General features: G+C 43.5%; 1 long non-coding RNA gene across 1 annotated transcript in view; it reads left to right on the top strand.

The window, feature by feature from the left end:
• The window catches only part of LOC140678811 (uncharacterized), a 43,290-nt gene extending 22,852 nt beyond the window's left edge, over positions 1 to 20,438 (top strand). The window contains exons 2-4 of the long non-coding RNA XR_012050427.1: positions 16,603 to 16,664; positions 17,943 to 17,999; positions 20,317 to 20,438. This is a non-coding gene — a long non-coding RNA (uncharacterized lncRNA). The remainder of the gene's footprint in view (positions 1 to 16,602; positions 16,665 to 17,942; positions 18,000 to 20,316) is intronic.
• The last annotated feature ends 1,009 nt before the right edge of the window (positions 20,439 to 21,447 follow it).

Raw genomic sequence — 21,447 nt, 5'->3', positions numbered from 1 at the left:
ACCTTCACTGTTAAATGATTTGACACGATTCAAAAGAAAGTTATGATCAGCATTTGTTTTAAAGCGCATTTTAGTATGTTTACTGTGCTACTTCAGGAACTGTTAAGTGAACTCCTTTGAGACAGCTGGGTACAGCAGACCAAACAATGTGATTGGAGCAAATGAGGACTCAGAGTTGTTGCTTGATTAGCAGGATGCTGGGCATGTGAGAGAGAGTTCAGGACATAGGCAAGAAAAACAAGCCAAACGCGAGAGTGACGTGCAGTGACTGCAGGACACAGAAAGTGTCGGGAGTCTGACGTGGAGTGACGCAGCTGAGGCGTGCCTGGGAGAGACCTCCTGGAGAGAGGGGGAAATGAGTGGGATACGGTGAGCAGGTGACAAAGAGGAGAACGCGCAGAATAGAGCTATCGGCTCAACGTAAAGAAATTAGGAATAATTTGGTGCCTGGAGGGCATCAAGTACAAGAGCATTGATATATAATACAACTAGATATTGCTTGCGTTCAGTCACATGACTTCTTCCCGTAAGTGAAAAACAGTGGTGGTCAACCAAGCCAAGATTGCTGTTGTACAGCAAGCAGCGCGGGAACTCTGAGTACGCAAGGGGCAGAGATCTCCCTGCAAAAAGCAAATAAGAGCAAAATATCTAACTATGCAATGGAATCGATCCGTATTCTTTATCAAAAAATTATTTGTTGTGTGATGTCAGGGATTATCCGTCGGTGGAGTTCCCGGACTATCTTGTGCTCCAGACATTCTGCGCAACAAAACAGATAAAAGCTTGGAAGAGCATGGAGGTCTAAAGTTAAAAAAAGTTAAAGTACCAATGATTGTCACACACACACTAGGTGTGGCGAAATTATTCTCTGCATTTGACCCATCACCCTTGATCACCCCCTGGGAGGTGAGGGGAGCAGTGGGCAGCAGCGGTGGCTGCGCCCGGGAATCATTTTGGTGATTTAACCCCCAATTCCAACCCTACAACTTCTTTGTGTGTCACTGGGTCAAGGAAATTGATATCAAGACTCTCCCGAATAAATACAGTCATGTGTTTAGCCTTTTTGCTGTACGCGCCGTTTACGAGTAGCGTGCTTTTCCCCGTCTTTATCAAAATATAACTATAGATGTCAACATTGTGTATGTGCTGAAAGCTTCATTTATGATTGTTGCCTTTGGTAAAAGCTTAACTCTTTTGGGTTTTGCTCACATTGGATTTATTTTATTTAGACTCGCGGAGTTGGTGGTTTACGAAACACTCGTAGCAAACATGTGTTTAAGAAATACAAATAATATCAAGATAATACTTATGTTAAAATTATATTAAACAAATCTTTAACGAAGTTATCACTGCAAACTTGACTCTACTCCCTTGGACTGGAGTGCGTGACACTTTTCCCTTTTACCTCTCGAGGAAATCTGAAGAAACGTTTATCCTTTTCGCGATTTGAACGGTTTGTACAGCCGAAAATAACTTAAGCATAAGGCATTTTTCTTCAAGAAAGGCTAAATGGGCCCTAGTACACATTGAAAACAAAGCAACATTCTTGGTGCTTATGTTGAATATGGAAATGTATGTATTTCCTTTTTTTTTTTTTTTTTTGCTCAATTAAATAATCTGAACTGAAACTCAACTTATTATGGACCTTGTTGTATACAGCAGTGGTCCCCAAAAAATGTTTCACCACGGACCGGTTTAATGAAGGCATCATTTTCAGGGAACGGCTTTCCACTTGTGCCAGATAAATACAGCAAAAATAAGTGCATGAAAAATACAACTCACTATAACGCTGAATTAGTGGGAACCCTAGGCTTGTTTCTGTGCAATGAGATGCAGATGGAAATCAGCCTTTGGCTACAATCTGTCAAAATTATATTTTATATGTGCATTAATGTGCATTGTATCATGTCACAAAGTTATAACAAATATAACAAATGGCAACAAATGGTTTTATTGTACATCTATAAACAAGCTTATTGGTGTGTCTAGTGCAGGGGTCGGCAACCCAAAATGTTGAAAGAGCCATATTGGACCAAAAATACAAAAACAAATCTGTCTGGAGCCGCAAAAAATTAAAAGCCATATTACATACAGATAGTGTGTCATGAGATATACATTGAATTAAGAGGACTTAAAGGAAACTAAATGAGCTCAAATATAGCTACAAATCGAGGCATAATGATGCAATATGTACATATAGCTAGCCTAAATAGCATGTTAGCATCGATTAGCTTGCAGTCATGCAGTGACCAAATATGTCTGATTAGCACTCCACACAAGTCAATAACATCAACAAAACTCACCTCTGTGGAAAGTTTGGTGGACAAAATGAGACAGAAAAAGAAGTGGCATAAAACACGTCCTATAAAGTCGGAGAAAGTTATATATGTAAACAAACTACGGTGAGTTCAAAGACCGCCAAAATTAGTAGGACAAAACGGCGCTCGCCAAATACTCGAATCAGTGAAGCATGTTTAATATAAACAGTGTGCTTTGTAACAATTAGGGAGGCTTGTGTCATGTTTTTCCTCCTACAGAAACCTTATTATAACAAAAAATAGATTTTTTTTTCCCCTCATCTTTTTCCATTTTTCATAAATTTTTAAAAAAGCTCCAGAGAGCCACTAGGGCGGAGCTAAAGAGCCGCATGCGGCTCTAGAGCCGCGGGTTGCCGACCGCTGGTCTAGTGGGACAGGCGAAAGTTACGTCGGAGAAAATGCATCCATCCAGTCGTTTATAAATTATTTAATGTTTTTCTGCGACCCAGTACCAAATGTGTCACAGACCGGTTGGGGACCACTGGTATACAGTATACCAGTGTTTTTCAACCTTTTTTGAGCCAAGGCACATTTTTTCCATTGAAAAAATGCGGAGGCACACCACCAGCAGAAATAATTAAAAACTGAAACTCAGCAGCCGATATTGACAATAAAAAGTCGTTGTCGCAATTGTTGGATATGCCTTTAAAGCATAACCAAGCGTGCATCAATTTAGCTCGTCTCAAAGTAGGTGTTCTGTCACCACCTGTCACATCACACCCTGACTTATTTGGACTTGTTTGCTGTTTTCCTGTGTGTAGTGTTTTACTTCTTGTCTTGCGCTCCTATTTTGGTGGCTTTTTCTCTTTTTTTGCTTTTTTCCTGTTGCAGTTTCATGTCTTCCTTGACCGCTATTCCTCACACCTACTTTGTTTTAGCAATCAAGAATATTTCAGTTGTTTTTATCCTTCTTTGTGGGGACATTGTTGATTGTCGTGTCATGTTCGGATGCACTTTGTGGACGCCGTCTTTGCTGCTCCACAGTAAGTCTTTGCTGTCGTCCAGCATTCTGTTTTTGTTTACTTTGTAGCCAGGTCAGTTTTAGTTTCGTTCTGCATAGCCTTCCCTAAGCTTCAATGCTTTTTCTTAGGGGCACTCACCTTTTGTTTTTGTTTTTTTTGGTTTAAGCATTAGACACCTTTTTTACCTGCACGCTGCTGTTGCAGGTCCCAGGTAGCCAGGACAAGCAGTCAGATAATATTGTCCTGTTATACAGGAGGAAAAAAGCACACAGAACGTTTCAGTTGGTCACAGACTGGTCGCTCTCGTCAGAATGACAAGACACTGCCGGTCTGTAGGTGATCGCATTCAATTGGGAAGAAACGCCCTGCTGCCCCCTACTGACCAATGTGAATATTGATAAATGTGGAATGACAGCTCCAAAAAGGAATTCAAACCATAAAATAAAATAAATATATCAACACAAAAATGTGACACATTATGGGTGGGTCACACGCTCCCCGACAAAGAAAATGACTCCCGGCATTCAAAACAAAATACTCTTTTCAATACACTTTTTTTTTTTCAAATCAAAACTTGTATGTTAGTATGCAAAGGAAGGTGCAATGTATGGCATCATGACGGTGTATGGCAGTGTTGGGTATAGTGTGGGATAGGGTGGGTAATGTGGTGTTGGGCCTGACTGTATTCCCCATGCTGGCAATGTCTGCGGCCCACAAAGTCCAATATTGTTGACTGACCCAATTGACTGGTAGGATGGCTGACCAAGAGACTCGTAAGTCAGTGTCCTGGGTGGTCTCCTGACTCGCACTGGTCTCCTGACTGAACCACACTGAGAGGAAGTAGGACTGTCCTGGTTAGTGTCATATCTGGGTTGGCAATGTTCATTTTCAGCATTCTGTTAATATTCGTCTTCACTGGATTGTTCTTGCTCCATCAGTTCAGGTTCCTCTGCTGTGAAGCTGGGAGGCTGTCTGTGCTCTACTGCTTGTGTGGTCATCCTTGCTTGTTCATGTAAGGATGGAGAAGTAACATGGTTTCTATTAGGCACATGGGTGGTTGTTATATTTGACCTTTGTGACTCGGCTGGCCTTGATACTCTGAGCCAGTACTGTGGTCTTGGGCCATCTTCATCAGAGTCAGATGAAGCACTGCTTTGGAATGTCTCTCTCTCTGCATTCCTTTCAACCTGACTCCTATTCCTTTGTCTCTCTTTAGTCGGTGCTTGGTTCTTTGACTGTTCAGCCACACTCACAGGTAAGTCGTTTACAAGGTGGAGGAGATTCCTATGTAGAGTACGGACTTTGCCACCACCTGTCTCTGGAGACACTTTGTAAACAGGGCTGTCATTTATTTGTTCCTTAACAATGTTTACCGTTTGTTCCCAGTAGGACCTGAGCTTTCCTGGGCCTCCTCTCTCACTCATGTTGCAAACTAAAACCCTGTCACCAGGCTGTAGAACAATCCCCTTCACATGAAGGTCATATCGTCTCTTGCCCCGTGCACTGGACTGCTGACTGTTCTCAGATGCAATGCGGTAGGCCTCTTTCATTCTCACAGCCCATTTGTCGGCATACCCTTGGGGTGTTTCACCCTCCTCTTCAGAGGACAGACCAAAGAGCAGATCAACAGGGAGGCGGGGGTGGCGCCCAAACATGAGGTAGTGGGGTGAGAAACCTGTGGCCTCGTGTCTAGTGCAGTTGTATGCGTGCACCACCTGTGCTAAATGATCCTTCCAGTTGCTCTTTTTCTCCTCTTGCAGTGTTCTCAACATCTGAAACAACGTCCGATTGAATCTCTCGGCAGGGTTTCCCTGTGGATGGTACGGGGTTGTCCTGGAGTGTCCCACCCCAGACAGTTGCTGAAGGGTCTTAAACAGGGAGTTCTCGAACTCTCTGCCTTGATCATGGTGCAATTTGGATAAAAAACCAAACCGAGGGATGAAGTCATTAAATATTTTCTCTGCAGCTGTTCTGCCTGACTTGTTTCGTGTTGGATATGCTTGGGCAAATCTGGTGAAGTGGTCTATGACTACTAAGATGTATTCGTATCCACCCTTGCTTTGCTCCAAGTGCATGTAATTGATAGACACAAGCTCAAGAGGTGCACTGGTCGTGATACTGCCCATTGGTGCTCTATCATGGACCACAGGTTTCTTTTTCTTGATACAGGGGCACTGTTTTGTGACATAAACCTCAATGTCCTTTTTCATGAAGGGCCAATAGAAACGACCTCTTGCCAGCCCAATGACTCGCTCTGATCCTAGATGAGCCATGTCATCATGGAGATGCTTTATTACAAGGGGCCGATATTCAGAAGGTAGGACAAGCTGCTGTCGACCCCCTGCACTCCTGTACAGTAGGCCACATTCCATATACAGTTTACCCCACTCATGCATGAGTCTTTTCACAGGGCCACCTGCTTTCTTCCTGTCCTCATTTGTCAGTGCTGTTTTTGTCTGTTTCAGCTTGATTATCTCACTGATGGCTGCATCCTGCCTCTGAGATCTGATTAGTTCACTTTGGCTGATGGTCGGTACTGGGGACTTAACTTGAGACTCTGAACTTTGGGCCAGGTTAAGAGAAGCAACATAGGCAATGTCATACCTTTTTGCAGCCTCACTTCCTTCCCAAGTAGCATGTATTGCATCTCTGTCGAGCTCTTCAGTACACTCCTCAACATAACGGTTTATGTCCAGTGGGAGACGAGACAGTGTGTCAGCATCCACATTGACTTTTCCTGGCCTATACTTTAGGTTGAATCTGAAGTCAGCAAGCTCTCCAACCCATCTGTAGCCTGTGGCGTTCAGCTTTGCAGTACTCATCACGTATGTTAGTGGATTATTGTCTGTATACACTGTGAAGGATGGGGCGTAAAACAGATAATCCCTGAATTTTTCACATACCGCCCACTTTAAGGCTAAGAACTCCAGCTTTCCAGAGTGAAAGTTATAGTTCTTTTCAGCGGGGGTCAATGTCCTTGAACCATATGCAATGACTTTCAGCTTTCCACTCTGTCGCTGGTACAAGACTGCACCGAGTCCCTGCTGACAGGCGTCTGTGTGTAGTGTAAAGGGAAGTTCAAAGTCAGGGTATGCTAGTGTAGGTGGGTGTGACAGGACGTTAATGAGCTGCTCGAGGATGGTCTGGTGACAATCAGTCCACTGTATGGGGGTCTTTGAAGGCAACTGTGCTCCTTTACTTTTCTTTATCTTCCCCTGTGTTGCATCAGGATTTCCTTTCACTTGTAGCAGCCCATATATTGGCTTAGCGATGCGGGAGAAATCTTGAATGTACATCCTATAGTAACTCAGAAAACCTAACAGTTTACGGACATCCCCCACTGTAGTGGGTCTTTTCTCCCTCAGTGACATTACAGCCTCGATGTCTTTTGGGTCTATTCTCACCCCATTAGCTGACACTAACCTCCCCACATACCTGACCTCTGGTTTGAACAACTCACATTTTGTGGGTCGCAGCTTGACTCCATAACGTTGCAGGGCTCTCAGGACACGACGCACTGCATCGACATGATCAGCAAAGGTCTTGGAGTAGCAGAGGATGTCGTCAAGGTAAGGAATACAGCAGTCGTCACGCAAGGTGACAAGCATCTCCTCCATGCTGCGTTGGAAAGCAGCAGGGGCATTGCTGAGACCAAACGGTATTCTCACCCACTCATATAGACCCCAAGGCGATATGAAGGCTGTCATGTGGCGGGATCCTTCAGCTATGTAGCCCTGATGATAGGCTTTGCCTTGGTCAAGAATGGTGAACCAGCTGTGGCCGCCCAGGGTGTCCAAGAGATCCTGGATGCGAGGCAGTGGGTGGCGATCTGGCACTGTTTTCTGGTTCAACTGCCTGTAATCAATACACAGTCTTAGAGATCCATCACGTTTTCTGACACAGACAACAGGTGCTGCAAAGGGTGATTTTGACTTGACGATCCAGCCCTTTGCAAGCAGCTCTTGGATGTACTGTTTGACCTCTTGATAGAGTGGTTTGGGAATGGATGAATATGTTTTTTGGACTGGAATGTCATCTTTCAGACTGATGGTCATATGGAGGGTTGGGATGTTCCCAATGTCACCATCATTGCGAGCAAAAGCTCCTGATTCCTCCATCAACATTTGTTTCACCTCCTCTTGTTGATCATCTGTCAGATGACTGACATCCACTGGTGGGTGCCACAGGTCTGCAGTGGGTGGGACCTGATTAGAATTGGGGGGAGGTGAGGAGTCAACAGTGTTAACATGAATACTCTTATGGTCACTGTGGGGACTGTCTGTCTCTATGACTTTGTCAATGGGCTCAATGATGCCTAGGACTGTGAAGCTTGGCAAGGTCACATCATGTTGGGAGTGGTTTGACACTGGAACTTTAATGAAACACCTGTCTGTCTGGTGAATCTCCATTAAGCCTGCTCCAATGCTCAATGACTCCAGCTGTACACTGTCAAGGTTGGGTTCAAACAACACAAATGACTCTGAGGGGTTGATATTGGCTGGAACCCTGCACTTAATGTGAACTACCTGACCTGAACAAATTGTGACCTCTTTGAAACCCACTTTTACAGCAGCATTTTCCTCTTTTGGGGAGTTCTGAGTCCGAATAAAACTCACTATGGCCCCAGCACTAACATCATCAATCTCCATGGCACCTGCAAGGAGGTTAGACAGAATGGACATGAGTTTAGGCCGGCCTTCATTACTCTTAATGAGTTCTTGGATTACATTAAAACCAACTAATGGTCTGTCTAGTTTCAGGCAACTCACTAGGAAGGGTACACGGATGGATAAGTCTGGATCATCATTGCCTTGCAGGTTTACCACCACTTCAACCCATCCGTCGTAAGGCACTTCATCACCGGTGACTGCCGAAACATTCAGCTCATTGTCCAGTAGCTCACAGAGAGGTCGAATATCTTGGCTAGGTAGATACTTGTTCTTCCACGTGCGGTCAATTAGGCTCACATTGGCTCCTGTGTCCAGCAGGACAGTGACAGCGTAGCCACCCATACTACATTTCAGCAGGGATTTGCGGCCAATGAGTGGGGCTACTAGCTTGCATGGCTGTGAGGTATTTTGAGATTGTATTGTGTTGGCATCACTGATTTTAGCTGGCTTTTGTTTTAGGCCTGTTTGGGGTTGGGACATGGGTGCAGGAGCGGTCAAAGGTTGTCCCTCTGTCTTGACCGCACCCCGTTTCCCGACGGTTTCTGTTTCTTCAAGCACCCAACTGCACGATGGCCTTCTTCTCCGCATGCAAAGCAGTGGTTGCAATTTGGATTGGACTGGGCGACACATTGTGTGCAGCCATAGGGTCTCTGTGTCTTTCTCTCAGTTCTGGGCTTTTCAGGGTCACAGTAAGAGGTTGGTGTACAGCGCTGATCTGGTGCATGAGCCTGTGTGACCAGCTGTTTCAGGGTCTCCATTGCCTGGGTCAATGCTTCAACCTGGGAGCTAAGTCTCTGTATTGTGTCATCTTTATTAACAGTGTTGACTTTTACCTCACTCTTAACTTTCTCCTCAGGTTCAGCCTGGGTGCTATGGGCCTGACTTACTTTGCGGGCAGAGCTGCGACCAAATCTGCGCTTTCTCTCACTTTCCTCTGTGGTGGTCTTTATCACCTGTCGCAGCAAAGCTTCATCAGATACTGTTGGGTCAGCAAGGAGAGGCTTGAGCTCACGCCTGACATCATCATACTTCTCTCCTATTCCCTGACATAATGTGTTCAAGAATATGCACGGTATTGTGGAGGTATCATACTTAACTACTGAGCTTGTTTGTTTAGTAGTGAACATAATCTTTTGTTTGAGGCCAATCATTCTATACAAGAATTGCTGTGGTGTCTCATTTTCATATTGCTTGGCACACATCAAGTCCTGAAAGAGCTCTGTGCATCCCTTCTCACCTAGGTGTGACTGGAGGAAGCTTTTGAGTTCTGTGACAGTCAGGTCGTCTTTGTTTGTCAACATATCTCTGAAGTTGCCAGGTTTGATTGTACGGAGCACCCCTCTAATGACCTCACCCTCAGTGTGTTTCTCTCTGAGACCTTCATCTATTTGTTTGCATAAGCTGTTGTAGCTGAGATCAGATGTAGTGTCACTTATTTGGCCCCCATGGAGCCTGTACTCTTTTCGCTGGAGATAAGCAAGATCTTGTAGGGAGACCAACCTCTCTGAGGTTTGGCGTGGTGTGGGTTCAATATCACTATGGTGACGTGGCTGGCTGCCAACTTGTGCTGGGGTTCTTTGAGTCATTAGGGGGTCATTTGCATCATGGTTGTTCAGGTGTGGGTCAGTTGTGGTTGTCAGGCCAGAAGATGTGATGGGAGTCACACATTCCTGTAACTTCCTGCCTAGTTCTTCATACATGGCTTGTAGCTGCTTCATATCTGGTGTGGTTGTGTGGGTGTGTGTACTGGGGTTAGTGTGTGGATATGTAGTATCACCTGAGCGTGTGGGTGGTGCATTTGAACAAGATAGCTCATCATTTGAAACAAAAACAGGCAATTCAAAACAATCACGTTTTTTGATAACCTTCAATATTACATCATTCAATATCATCAAACGACCAATACCCTCATCATTAGAATTAAACAGATCATCAGATTGCATAAAGGAAAGGATATGGTCGATGCAGCTTTCTTCATCGGTTAAGCTCAGCTCATCTGTGCCTGGATGATCAATTCCGATGGACATCGCAACGTCATAGGCTTCGGTGCCTGAGAGATGGTATAGTTGCTTTTTGATGCTCCATAAGAGTTCTTTTCGTCCTTCAGACATGGCCTTAGCTGCAGTGATGACACCTTGCTTCTGTCGTCGGTCTGCAGCCACTTCACCTCGTCTCTGTAGTCGCACTAAGTTACTGTAGTTGCACTGCAGTCCCTGTAGTCGCACTGCAGTCCCTGTAGTCGCACTGCAGTCCCTGTAGTCGCACTGCAGTCTCTGTAGTCGCTTTGGTTCTATGGTCGCACGTCACCTCTGTACTGAAGTCGCACTGCAGTCACGCCACCTCTGCACTGTAGTTGTCCTGCAGTCGCGCCACCTCTTCTCTGTAGCCGCACTGTAGACACACCACCTCTGCTCTGTCGCCGCACCGCAGACACGCCACCTCACTTCAGTAACGTGCAGTCACTCTGGCCTTCGGGTTCATATATATCACTGGATCAGCAACCGTCAAACCATCAATGGCGTTGCCGATCCCGGACGAGCCCCCAAATATCTGTTGCAGGTCCCAGGTAGCCAGGACAAGCAGTCAGATAATATTGTCCTGTTATACAGGAGGAAAAAAGCACACAGAACGTTTCAGTTGGTCACATACTGGTCGCTCTCGTCAGAATGACAAGACACTTCCGGTCTGTAGGTGATCGCATTCAATTGGGAAGAAACGCCCTGCTGCCCCCTACTGACCAATGTGAATATTGATAAATGTGGAATGACAGCTCCAAAAAGGAATTCAAACCATAAAATAAAATAAATATATCAACACAAAAATGTGACACATTATGGGTGGGTCACACTGCCTCCCGCTGTTTCCGACATCTACGATGCAATTAGCTACCTGCTGCCACCTACTGATATGGAAGAGTATAACGTGGCAAGTCTGCCGATCTCCAGACAGCACAGACACTCAACAACAACACATTATTTGCGGATTACTGGTTTGCAAAAAATATTTTTAACCCAAATAGGTGAAATTAGATAATCTACCACGGCACACCAGACTGTATCTCACGGGCCGCGGCACAGTGGTTGAAAAACACTGCAGTATACAATATCCGGCCCGCCAAAGTTTTTCATTTGGCATGCCATTAAAACCATTAAAACTATGGTTGATCTTGTATGTAGTACCCTCGTCACCCCGCAGGGGGCGATACCGAAGCATATGTGTCACAATGAAGCAACAGTGGGGTGACTTGAAAAAGATTACACATTCAACACCTAAAAAAATCTAAATAACTTGCAAAAATCTGACTTTTAACAACGACTGGACAACAAAGTATGAATGTTCTACCTCGACAGCTCGAGTCATTGCTTCCTGGCGATCTTTTTAAGTGACGGACACATTCAGCAACAATGGTAGAAATCCCAGCGTGTAAGCTTCATCACGAAACTTAGTCAAATATGTGTTAGAAGAAATTGTAGAGGAAGATATTTAGTTTGTTTTGTAATTAATTTTGTATTAATGTCTTTTGTATTGGTGGTCGTGTTGTTGTTTGTCTGAAAGTAACTCTTCCGATAAAACCTAGTTTTAATACATGTAGCGGTAAATTTGACCAGAAGAGGGTGACAACATTCTACTTCGCAACCCTCCCGGATTTTCCGGGAGACTCCCGAAATTCAGCGCCTCTCCCGAAAACCTCCCGGGACAAATGTTCTCCCGAAAATCTCCCGAAATTCAGGCGGACTCAGGTCCATGAGGACCTGAGTCCGCTAACCCACAATATAAACTGTTATGATCCGCTGCCCGTATATATATATGTATGCTCCTCCTGCTTCCACAACGGCGACGTCTGCTCCTCCTGCTTCCACGGCGGCGACGTCGGCTCCTCCTGCTTCCACGGCGGCGACGTCTGCTCCTCCTGCTTCCACGGCGGCGACGTCTGCTCCTCCTGCATCCACGGCGGCGACGTCGTCTCCTCCTGCTTCCACGGCGGCGACGTCGACTCCTGCTGCGGCCTCGCCTACCTCGATGACGATGCCTGCCGCTTCCACGCCGACGTCTGCTCCTTCCTCGTCTCCGGCGGGCCTTCCCACGGCGCCGCCACCCTCCTCGTCGCCAGCGTTGTTGCCTCCACGACCTCGGGCTGGCCAGCTGCGCAAACAGCCATCAGACACCGGCATGCAGCCCTCTCAGGGGTTAATTCTTGTATGCCCACGAATTGGGCGTAAGACTCAAAGACTGCTGAGGTTCTGGCGTCACTCCCGCCCACCTCGTCAGCCACGAATGTGGCCTTTCCGTGGTCGTCCGCCTCGCCTGCGGCAGCGGCGTTCCATTCGCCGCCGCCACCTGACTCGTCCCCGGTGGATTCGGGGACACGTGGCCTGGCAACCCTCCGCCAAGACCTCCCTCCGCCCTCCCTTGACTCTTGAACTGTTGTGTAGTTGGTGGGTTTTAGTTTTTCCAGGGGACATCTGGAATCTGTCCCTTAAGGGGGGGGGGGGGGGGGGGGGGTACTGTTATGATCCGCTGCCCGGATCATATTTCTGTTTGGGTTTTCTGTTAGTCTTGGACTCATTTTGTTCCTGTCTGTGCACCTTTGAGTTGGTTACCATAGTTACCTATTAATTCCACCTGCCGCTTGTGTTTCTGACGCGCACCTGTTGTAATCACAGACGCTATTTAAGCCCACCTTTGTTCATCACTCGTTCTGCTTTCTTTGTTTTTGCATCACGCCACTGCCACGTAAGTTCGTTCTTGTTTCCTAGACTCAGCTAAGTTCCATAGTTTGTGCTAAGTGTTAGCCTTAGCTTCCAGTGCGTTCGGCACCTCTTCCTGTCGGTTTGTTTTCTGTTTTGTACCAGTTTTGTGTTTTTTTATTATTAAATCAAGTTATTACCTGCAAGTCCTGTCCGGATTCGTCCCTTGCATCTTGGGAGAACAAACCCCCGCATCACCATGCGCACCGAACGTGACATAAACAGCATACCTGCCCAATCACGTTATAACTGTAGAATGATGGAGGGCGAGTTCTTGGTTTCTTATGTGGGTTTATTGTTAGGCAGTTTCATTAACGTCCTCCCAGCGCGGCAACAACACACAACAACAGCAGTCACGTTTTTGTATACCGTAAAGCAGTTCGTCTGCCGTAAACAGCAATGTTGTGACACTCTTAAACAGGACAATACTGCCATCTAGTGCATTTGATGAAAGCACTTTTGTGCGTGCCACACAGCAATGCATCATCAGAGAGGGTGTTCAGCATGGTTCGAAAAATAGTGACAGAGAATAGAACAAGGATGGACAATTCAACCCTTAACTCAACAATTATGTGTGTGTATATGTGTAAATAAATGATCACTGAAATTCAAGTATTTATTATATATATATATATATATATATATATATATATATATATATATATATATATATATATATATATATATATATAATTAAAAATATATATATATATAATAAAATACATATATATATATATATATATATATATATATATATATATATATATATATATATATATATATACGTATATATATATATATATATATATATATATATGTATGTATGTGTGGGGAAAAAAATCACAAGACTATTTCATCTCTACAGGCCTGTTTCATGAGGGGGGTTCCCTCAATCATCAGGAGATGATTGAGGGAACCCCCCTCATGAAACAGGCCTGTAGAGATGAAATAGTCTTGTGATTTTTTTTCCCACACATACATACATTGCGCTGTACTATGGTATCGAGCACTATTTTTTGGATAACCTTATTAAGACATATATATACATATATATATATATATATATATATATATATATATATATATATATATATATATATATATATATATACAGGTAAAAGCCAGTAAATTAGAATATTTTGAAAAACTTGATTTATTTCAGTAATTGCATTCAAAAGGTGTAACTTGTACATTATATTTATTCATTGCACACAGACTGATGCATTCAAATGTTTATTTCATTTAATTTTGATGATTTGAAGTGGCAACAAATGAAAATCCAAAATTCCGTGTGTCACAAAATTAGAATATTACTTAAGGCTAATACAAAAAAGGGATTTTTAGAAATGTTGGCCAACTGAAAAGTATGAAAATGAAAAATATGAGCATGTACAATACTCAATACTTGGTTGGAGCTCCTTTTGCCTCAATTACTGCGTTAATGCGGCGTGGCATGGAGTCGATGAGTTTCTGGCACTGCTCAGGTGTTATGAGAGCCCAGGTTGCTCTGATAGTGGCCTTCAACTCTTCTGCGTTTTTAGGTCTGGCATTCTGCATCTTCCTTTTCACAATACCCCACAGATTTTCTATGGGGCTAAGGTCAGGGGAGTTGGCGGGCCAATTTAGAACAGAAATACCGTGGTCCGTAAACCAGGCCCGGGTAGATTTTGCGCTGTGTGCAGGCGCCAAGTCCTGTTGGAACTTGAAATCTCCATCTCCATAGAGCAGGTCAGCAGCAGGAAGCATGAAGTGCTCTAAAACTTGCTGGTAGACGGCTGCGTTGACCCTGGATCTCAGGAAACAGAGTGGACCGACACCAGCAGATGACATGGCACCCCAAACCATCACCCAACCATGCAAATTTTGCATTTCCTTTGGAAATCGAGGTCCCAGAGTCTGGAGGAAGACAGGAGAGGCACAGGATCCACGTTGCCTGAAGTCTAGTGTAAAGTTTCCACCATCAGTGATGGTTTGGGGTGCCATGTGACCAGAATGTTTCGAACTCCTGTTATTTGTTGGAGGCTAAATTGCAGAGTCTTTTTGGAATGGTTGAAAGGACAGTGTTGTATGTCGGAGACAGGTGGTGTCGCAGACCACCTGCTCTGTTCAGGGATGTTTTTTCAACCTCGACATAGATGGCTTCCCTCATCCCTCTTTCGTACCATCCGTCCTCCCTGTCCAGAATCTGTACATTTTTGTTCTCAAAGGAGTGCCGTTTCTCCTTGAGGTGCAGGTAGACAGCCGAGTCTTGGCCTGAAGAGTTTTTCCGTCTATGCTGTGCCATGTGTCGGCTTAGTGGTTGTTTTGTTTACCAATATATGAATCAGTGCATTCATCATTACACCAGATAGCATACACCAGATTGTTTTTGTGGGTGTGGGGTGTCCGGTCTTTAGGATGCACCAATCTCTGTCTCAGGGTGTTCCAGCAAAAGGCAAATCTGTACTGAGTTTAGTGTGGATCTATCCTGTAAGGTGTGATCACCTAGCAGACGTTGCCTCACTGTCTCTACTGCATCATGGGTGAACAGGGAGGTGACGTCGAATTAAACTATAGTTTAATTTTTGTCCAGTTTTAGACCTCTGATCTTCGCTACAAAGTCAATTGGGTTTTGGACATGATGTGAAGTTTTGCCAACCAAAGGTGCTAAGATGTTGACCACATACTTAGCGATATTGTATGTCACAGCGTTAAAGGGGAACATTATCACCAGACCTATGTAAGTGTCAATATATATATATATATTTGTGACCTCACATCGGGAAGCAATCCGCCATTTTCTCACTTTCGTCGGTGTGTTGTCGGAGGGTGTAACAACACGAACAGGGACGGATTCAAGTTGCACCAGTGGCCCAAAGATGCGAAAGTGGCAAGAAATTGGACGAAATTTGTTCAAAATACGAGGCTGCGGGGAAAGCCGACGAAATGGTCAGTCGTTTGTTCCGCACACTTTACCGATGAAAGCTATACTACGACAGAGATGGCAAGAATGTGTGGATATCCTGCGACACTCAAAGCAGATGCTGACATCAACTCCAAAACTGGACAGATCAGCTTTCAGGAAAAGAGAGCGGATGAGGGTATGTCTACAGAATATATTAATTGATGAAAACTTTATTCATTACTCGCGGTTTTACGTAAATTATTATACATAAACTGTGTTTACCAATAATTTAGCTTAAAAACTTTTTTTTTTTCAATCATTCGAGTACATTCGGGTAGTTTTGTGTAATGCAGTATTTTGTGTCTATTTAGGTATGGTTAACCTGAGTGCTGAAATCGTGGAAAAATATATGTTCTTAGCGCGCCTGAAATGGGCTGTCTGCACTCTCAAAGTGCATGTTGTTGCCAAATGTATTTCATATGCTGTAAACCTAGTTCATAGTTGTTAGTTTCCTTTAATGCCAAACAAACACATACCAATCGTTGGTTAGAAGACGATCGCCAAATTCGTCCTCGCTTTCTCCCGTGTCGCTGGCTGTCGTGTCGTTTTCGTCGGTTTCGCTTGCATACGGTTCAAACCGATATGGCTCAATAGCTTCAGTTTCTTCTTCAGTTTCGTTTTCGCTACCTGCTTCCACACTACAACCATCCGTTTCAATACATTCGTAATCTGTTGAATCGCTTAAGCCGCTGAAATCCGAGTCTGAATCCGAGCTAATGTCGCTATACCTTGCTGTTCTATCCGCCATGTTTGTTTGTATTGGCATCACTGTGTGACGTCACAGGAAAATGGACGGGTGTATATAACGATGGTTAAAATCAGGCATTTTGAAGCTTTTTTTAGGGATATTGCGTGATGGGTACAATTTTGAAAAAAACTTCGAAAAATAAAATAAGCCACTGGGAACTGATTTTTAATGGTTTTAACCCTTCTGAAATTGTGATAATGTTCCCCTTTAAGCATGGCGTGGACCTCTATCAGCCGAGCCCCTGCTGGATCATGGGGAGGATACATACATACAGGTACATACATATACACGCTTCAGCGTCATGACTCACCTAAAACACAGCACACTATTAAGCTTTTAAGCTTGACCTATTAATACCATAACTCTGTATAAGTTAATACTCTATATTCAGCTCCCTTTTCGTCTTTTCCTCCTTTCACTTATAATCTATTTAATTATCTAATGTATGATTATTCTTTATTAATATTAATATTAATATGACAAATATTAACTTGACATTGGGAGATGTCAGGGCTTCACGGTGGCAGAGGGGTTAGTGCATCTGCCTCACTATACGAAGGTCCTGAGTAGTCTTGGGTTCAATCCCGGGCTCGGGATCTTTCTGTGTGGAGTTTGCATGTTCTCCCCGTGACTGCGTGGGTTCCCTCCGGGTACTCCGGCTTCCTCCCACTTCCAAAGACATGCACCTGGGGATAAGTTGATTGGCAACACTAAATTGGCCCTAGTGTGTGGATGTGAGTGTGAATGTTGTCTGTCTATCTGTGTTGGCCCTGCGATGAGGTGGCGACTTGTCCAGGGTGTACCCCGCCTTCCGCCCGATTGTAGCTGAGATAGGCTCCAGCGCCCCCCGCGACCCCAAAAGGGAATAAGCGGTAGAAAATGGATGGATGGATGGATGGGAGATGTCAAGAACACAACTCAAAACAGACACGAGTGGAGATCCTTCATTGCTGCCCTACATGCTAGGAGGCATTATGGGCAGTAAGTAAGTCAGTAAGTAAGAATTATTAATATTATTATTTCTTTAATAATATTGTAATAATGATCAATGTAAATATTGTATTATTATGTACTTCACTAACTGTTTTTTACCATTACTGGTATCATATTTGTACATACTGTATCTGCTGATGTAGTCATGTTGTTGTTGCCTCTCTCTGTCTTGTCACATTTTTATCCTCACAATTCCCTCCTCTGTCATCTATTCTCTCCTTTGTATCCCCTTCTAATACAGTCCTGTTGCAGCAAACAACTAAATCTATTCAGGCCCGTCGCAACTGGGTAGGCAAACTCGGCAGTTGCCTAGAGCCCTCAGCTGAAAGGGGGCCCCCTAACGTCGACTAGTCACGTATTCAAATGTAACAGCAACAACCACTTTAGTGATTCTAGCACTGGAAAAACAATGACAATATCAGAATAATGTCAAGGACACTGTCGGAATCGTACCTTTCAGCAGCCAATCTTGGAAGAGTCTGTGCGCGACCACTCGTCGTGACATACTCAGAATGTTTGCTGTCTGCATGTTGGAATACAGTTCTCATTTCCCCTTCAGGAAGCCAGAAGTGGAAGAGAAATAAGAACAAAAGAAAGAAGAAACAGCAAAAGACCGGTAAGACTGCTACTTTTTGGCTCTATGGCTTTGATTGATTGATTGAGACTTTTATTAGTAGATTGCACAGTACAGTACATATTCCGTACAATTGACCACTTAATGGTAACACCCCAATAAGTTTTTCAACTTGTTTAAGTCGGTCGGGGTCCACGTTAATCAGTTCATGGTATAAGTATATACTATCAGCATAATACAGTCATCACACAAGTTAATCATCAGAGTATATACATTGAATTATTTACATTATTTACAATCCGGGGGGTGGTATGTGGAGGGGGTTGGGGCGGGGGGCGGGGGGTAGGTTTGGTTGATATCAGCACTTCAGTCATCAACAATTATATCATCTGAGAAATGGACATTGAAACAGTGTAGGTCTGACTTCGTAGGATATGAACAGCGAGTAGTGAACGTAGTGAGCTCAGAAAGCATAAGTGTCAGGTTCAAACACTGATGACATCTATTAAACAAGATAAGAGGCAAAGAATCAAACAGAGACAGAATTAAATTTGGACTCAATATTGACGAGAAACATGGCGACTGTACTCTCGGTACAGTCTTCAACCATGCTCTGCCACAAGATTGCACTCCTGCTTCTTTACTTGACTTTCTCCCCCCACCTGCCCACAGCTGCTTCCAGAGGGAAGTGGGTCGTAAATAGCGTTGCCTTCAGTTACTGAACAGTTCAAAGAGAGTTCCATAAAATAGTTCAAAAAGGGCTCTTAAAATACTTCAGAAAGAGTTTGTCTGGAAGTTGAGCAGATCCTGCCATCTGTCCGCTTTGAAGTCACAGTGAAGTTTTACGAGCCTTCTTCCTCTTGGTAGGCCTCAAAGACAGCCCCTGTCCTTTTGCCTGGAACTTATTTCACCACAAACAATTATTCTGACAATAAGTACAAGTATATACATTTGATTATTTACATTTGATTAATTACAATCCGGGGAGGTGGGATGTGGTGGGGAGGGTGTTAGTCTAGAGTTGTAGTTGCCTGAAGGTGTTCTTTTAGTGCGGTTTTGAAGGAGGGTAGGGATGCACTTTCATTTACACCTGTTGGGAGTGCATTTCATATTGACGTGGCATAGAAGGAGAATGAGTTAAGATCTTTGTTAGATCGGAATCTGGGTTTAACATGGTTTGTGGAGCTCCCCCTGGTGTTGTGGTTATGGTGGTCATTTACGTTTAGGAAGTAGTTTGACATGTACTTCGGCATCAGGGAGGTGTAGCGAATTTTATAGGCTAGGCTCAGTGCAAGTTGTTTTACTCTGTCCTCCTGCCTGAGCCAGCCCACTTTGGAGAAGTGGGTAGGAGTGAGGTGGGATCTGGGGTGGAGGTCTAGAAGTAACCTGACTAGCTTGTTCTGGGATGTTTGGAGTCTAGATTTGAGGGTTTTGGAGGTGCTAGGGTAACAGGAGGTGCATGCGTAATCAAAAAAGGGTTGAATAAGAGTTCCCACTAGAATCTTCATGGTGCTTTTGTTGACCAGAGAGGAGATTCTGTAGAGAAATCTCGTTTGTTGGTTGACCTTTCTGATTACCTTGGTTGCCATTTTATCACAGGAAAGATTAGCCTCTAGAATGGAACCTAGGTAGGTGACCTCATCTTTCCTGGTGATAACAATGTCACCCACTTTTATAGTGAAGTCACTGACTTTCTTAAGGTTGATTTGGGACCCAAATAGGATGGATTTCGTTTTACCTAAGTGTATGGATAGCTTATTGTCAGCGAGCCAGGTGCAAATACTACAGAGTGCAGCACTGAGGATTTTTTCCACCTGTGAGTTTGGCCACTTTGAAATTACTGAACGCACGCCAAACGAGCTTAATGCTGATGTAAATATCCACCATGCACGCCAACACGGATGTGCTTAATGCTTTTAAATGTGCTTTGTTAGTCCCAAAGTCAGTGTACAAAACGTATGAATAAGCTAATTATTCCCTTAAAGCAATTAAAAATAAATGAATAAATATAAACTAGCTTGGTGGTTGCTCAAATTCCTATGCCTCCCCCCCCCTCAAATTGATGATGGTACAGTGTAATTCTCTTATCTGACTGCGAGTGTCCTTTTTTAACACATTACAGAACATGTTACATATACACATACTGTACAGAGTACACACATGCATGCAGTAGATGCAGTACATAGATCATACAAATATATTTTATCTTTTGTTTTATATATTGACACTCACTGTCCATACAGTCGCTTCATATTTTCAAATGTAGGTCCTGTGCTAATATCTATGTGACAAGTGGTCAACTGTTGCACTGCATGCATGCAAAATATGCTAAATAAATTAATTCTTATTTTTTCAACAGTGCCATCAACATCACCTGACGTTTTTGAGGAGGACAAAGACAATAAAAAAAATATGTTTGTGGCTACATCCACCTCATCAAGGACTCTTGAGTCCACACTACTGATGCGAGAGAACCGGAAGTATGTTTAAATTATGTTTACATTTTTTGTTTGCTTAATTTTATTTGTTTTATTAACTATTTAAGAAACCATTTTCAGTGTAATATGTAAATATTTTATATTTTATGAATTATATTTACACATTTTGTATTATATTTTGCACTCATACTGTATTTATATTCATTCAAGTTGGGTACATTGTATGTTTTGTATTAATCTTAATTACACATTTGATAGAATGTATACATATTAATATACATTTGCTTTAATTACAAAAGTTCAGGGAAAACATTTGTGTGTGATGTACTTCAATCGGTTTTAGTTTGGGGGGCCCCAGGTACACCCTTTGCCTAGGGGCCCCAAATACCTTGAAACGGGCCAGCATATATCCAAACATTTAAAAAAGTTAAACACAAATAATGCAACATAAGAAGTACCCCACACTTGTAAATACATTTGTACAGCAGATCCAGGCAGCGAGAGCAAGACTACCCATTTAGCTGGGTAGAACAGGTTGGGGGAAAAAGAGCTTTAATGGTTAAGAAAAATGGAAATAAGTTAGTTTAGCTGATATTAAGGGATAGTCACATGATTGTCACATTTCTTAAGCATTACAGTGTACACATTTTAACACATTTAAAGTGTTCTTGCTTCTTATGTCACATCTTATAGACAGGAATTAGTTGGGGGGGAAGCATTAATTAAAAAAGAAAACCGTAAATTAGTATTTATATGGTATAATAATTTAAAAAAAAATCAAATAAATTCATGATTTAAAAAAAAGTGTTATTCCATCAGCTAGCCAGCAGGGAGAGCCCGCTGAACGTACAATGAAGGTAAAAATGCTGACTTGTCGAGAGTTGTTTACTTCACTGTTGCTGCCGTAGAGGATGCTGGGAAATGCGCGTGTGTGTGTGCGGAGTTGTCACGTGGAGCCCTGGGGTGCACGAGCTTTCAAAATGCACGCTCACACTCACTCACACACACGCACACACACACACACAAACACACGCACGCACACACACACGCAC

Source organism: Nerophis lumbriciformis, linkage group LG01, assembly GCF_033978685.3.
Source record: "Nerophis lumbriciformis linkage group LG01, RoL_Nlum_v2.1, whole genome shotgun sequence".
Taxonomy (NCBI): Eukaryota; Metazoa; Chordata; class Actinopteri; order Syngnathiformes; family Syngnathidae; genus Nerophis; species Nerophis lumbriciformis.
Note: the sequence above shows the minus strand (reverse complement) of the source record. Positions and strands in the feature narration are given on the sequence as shown.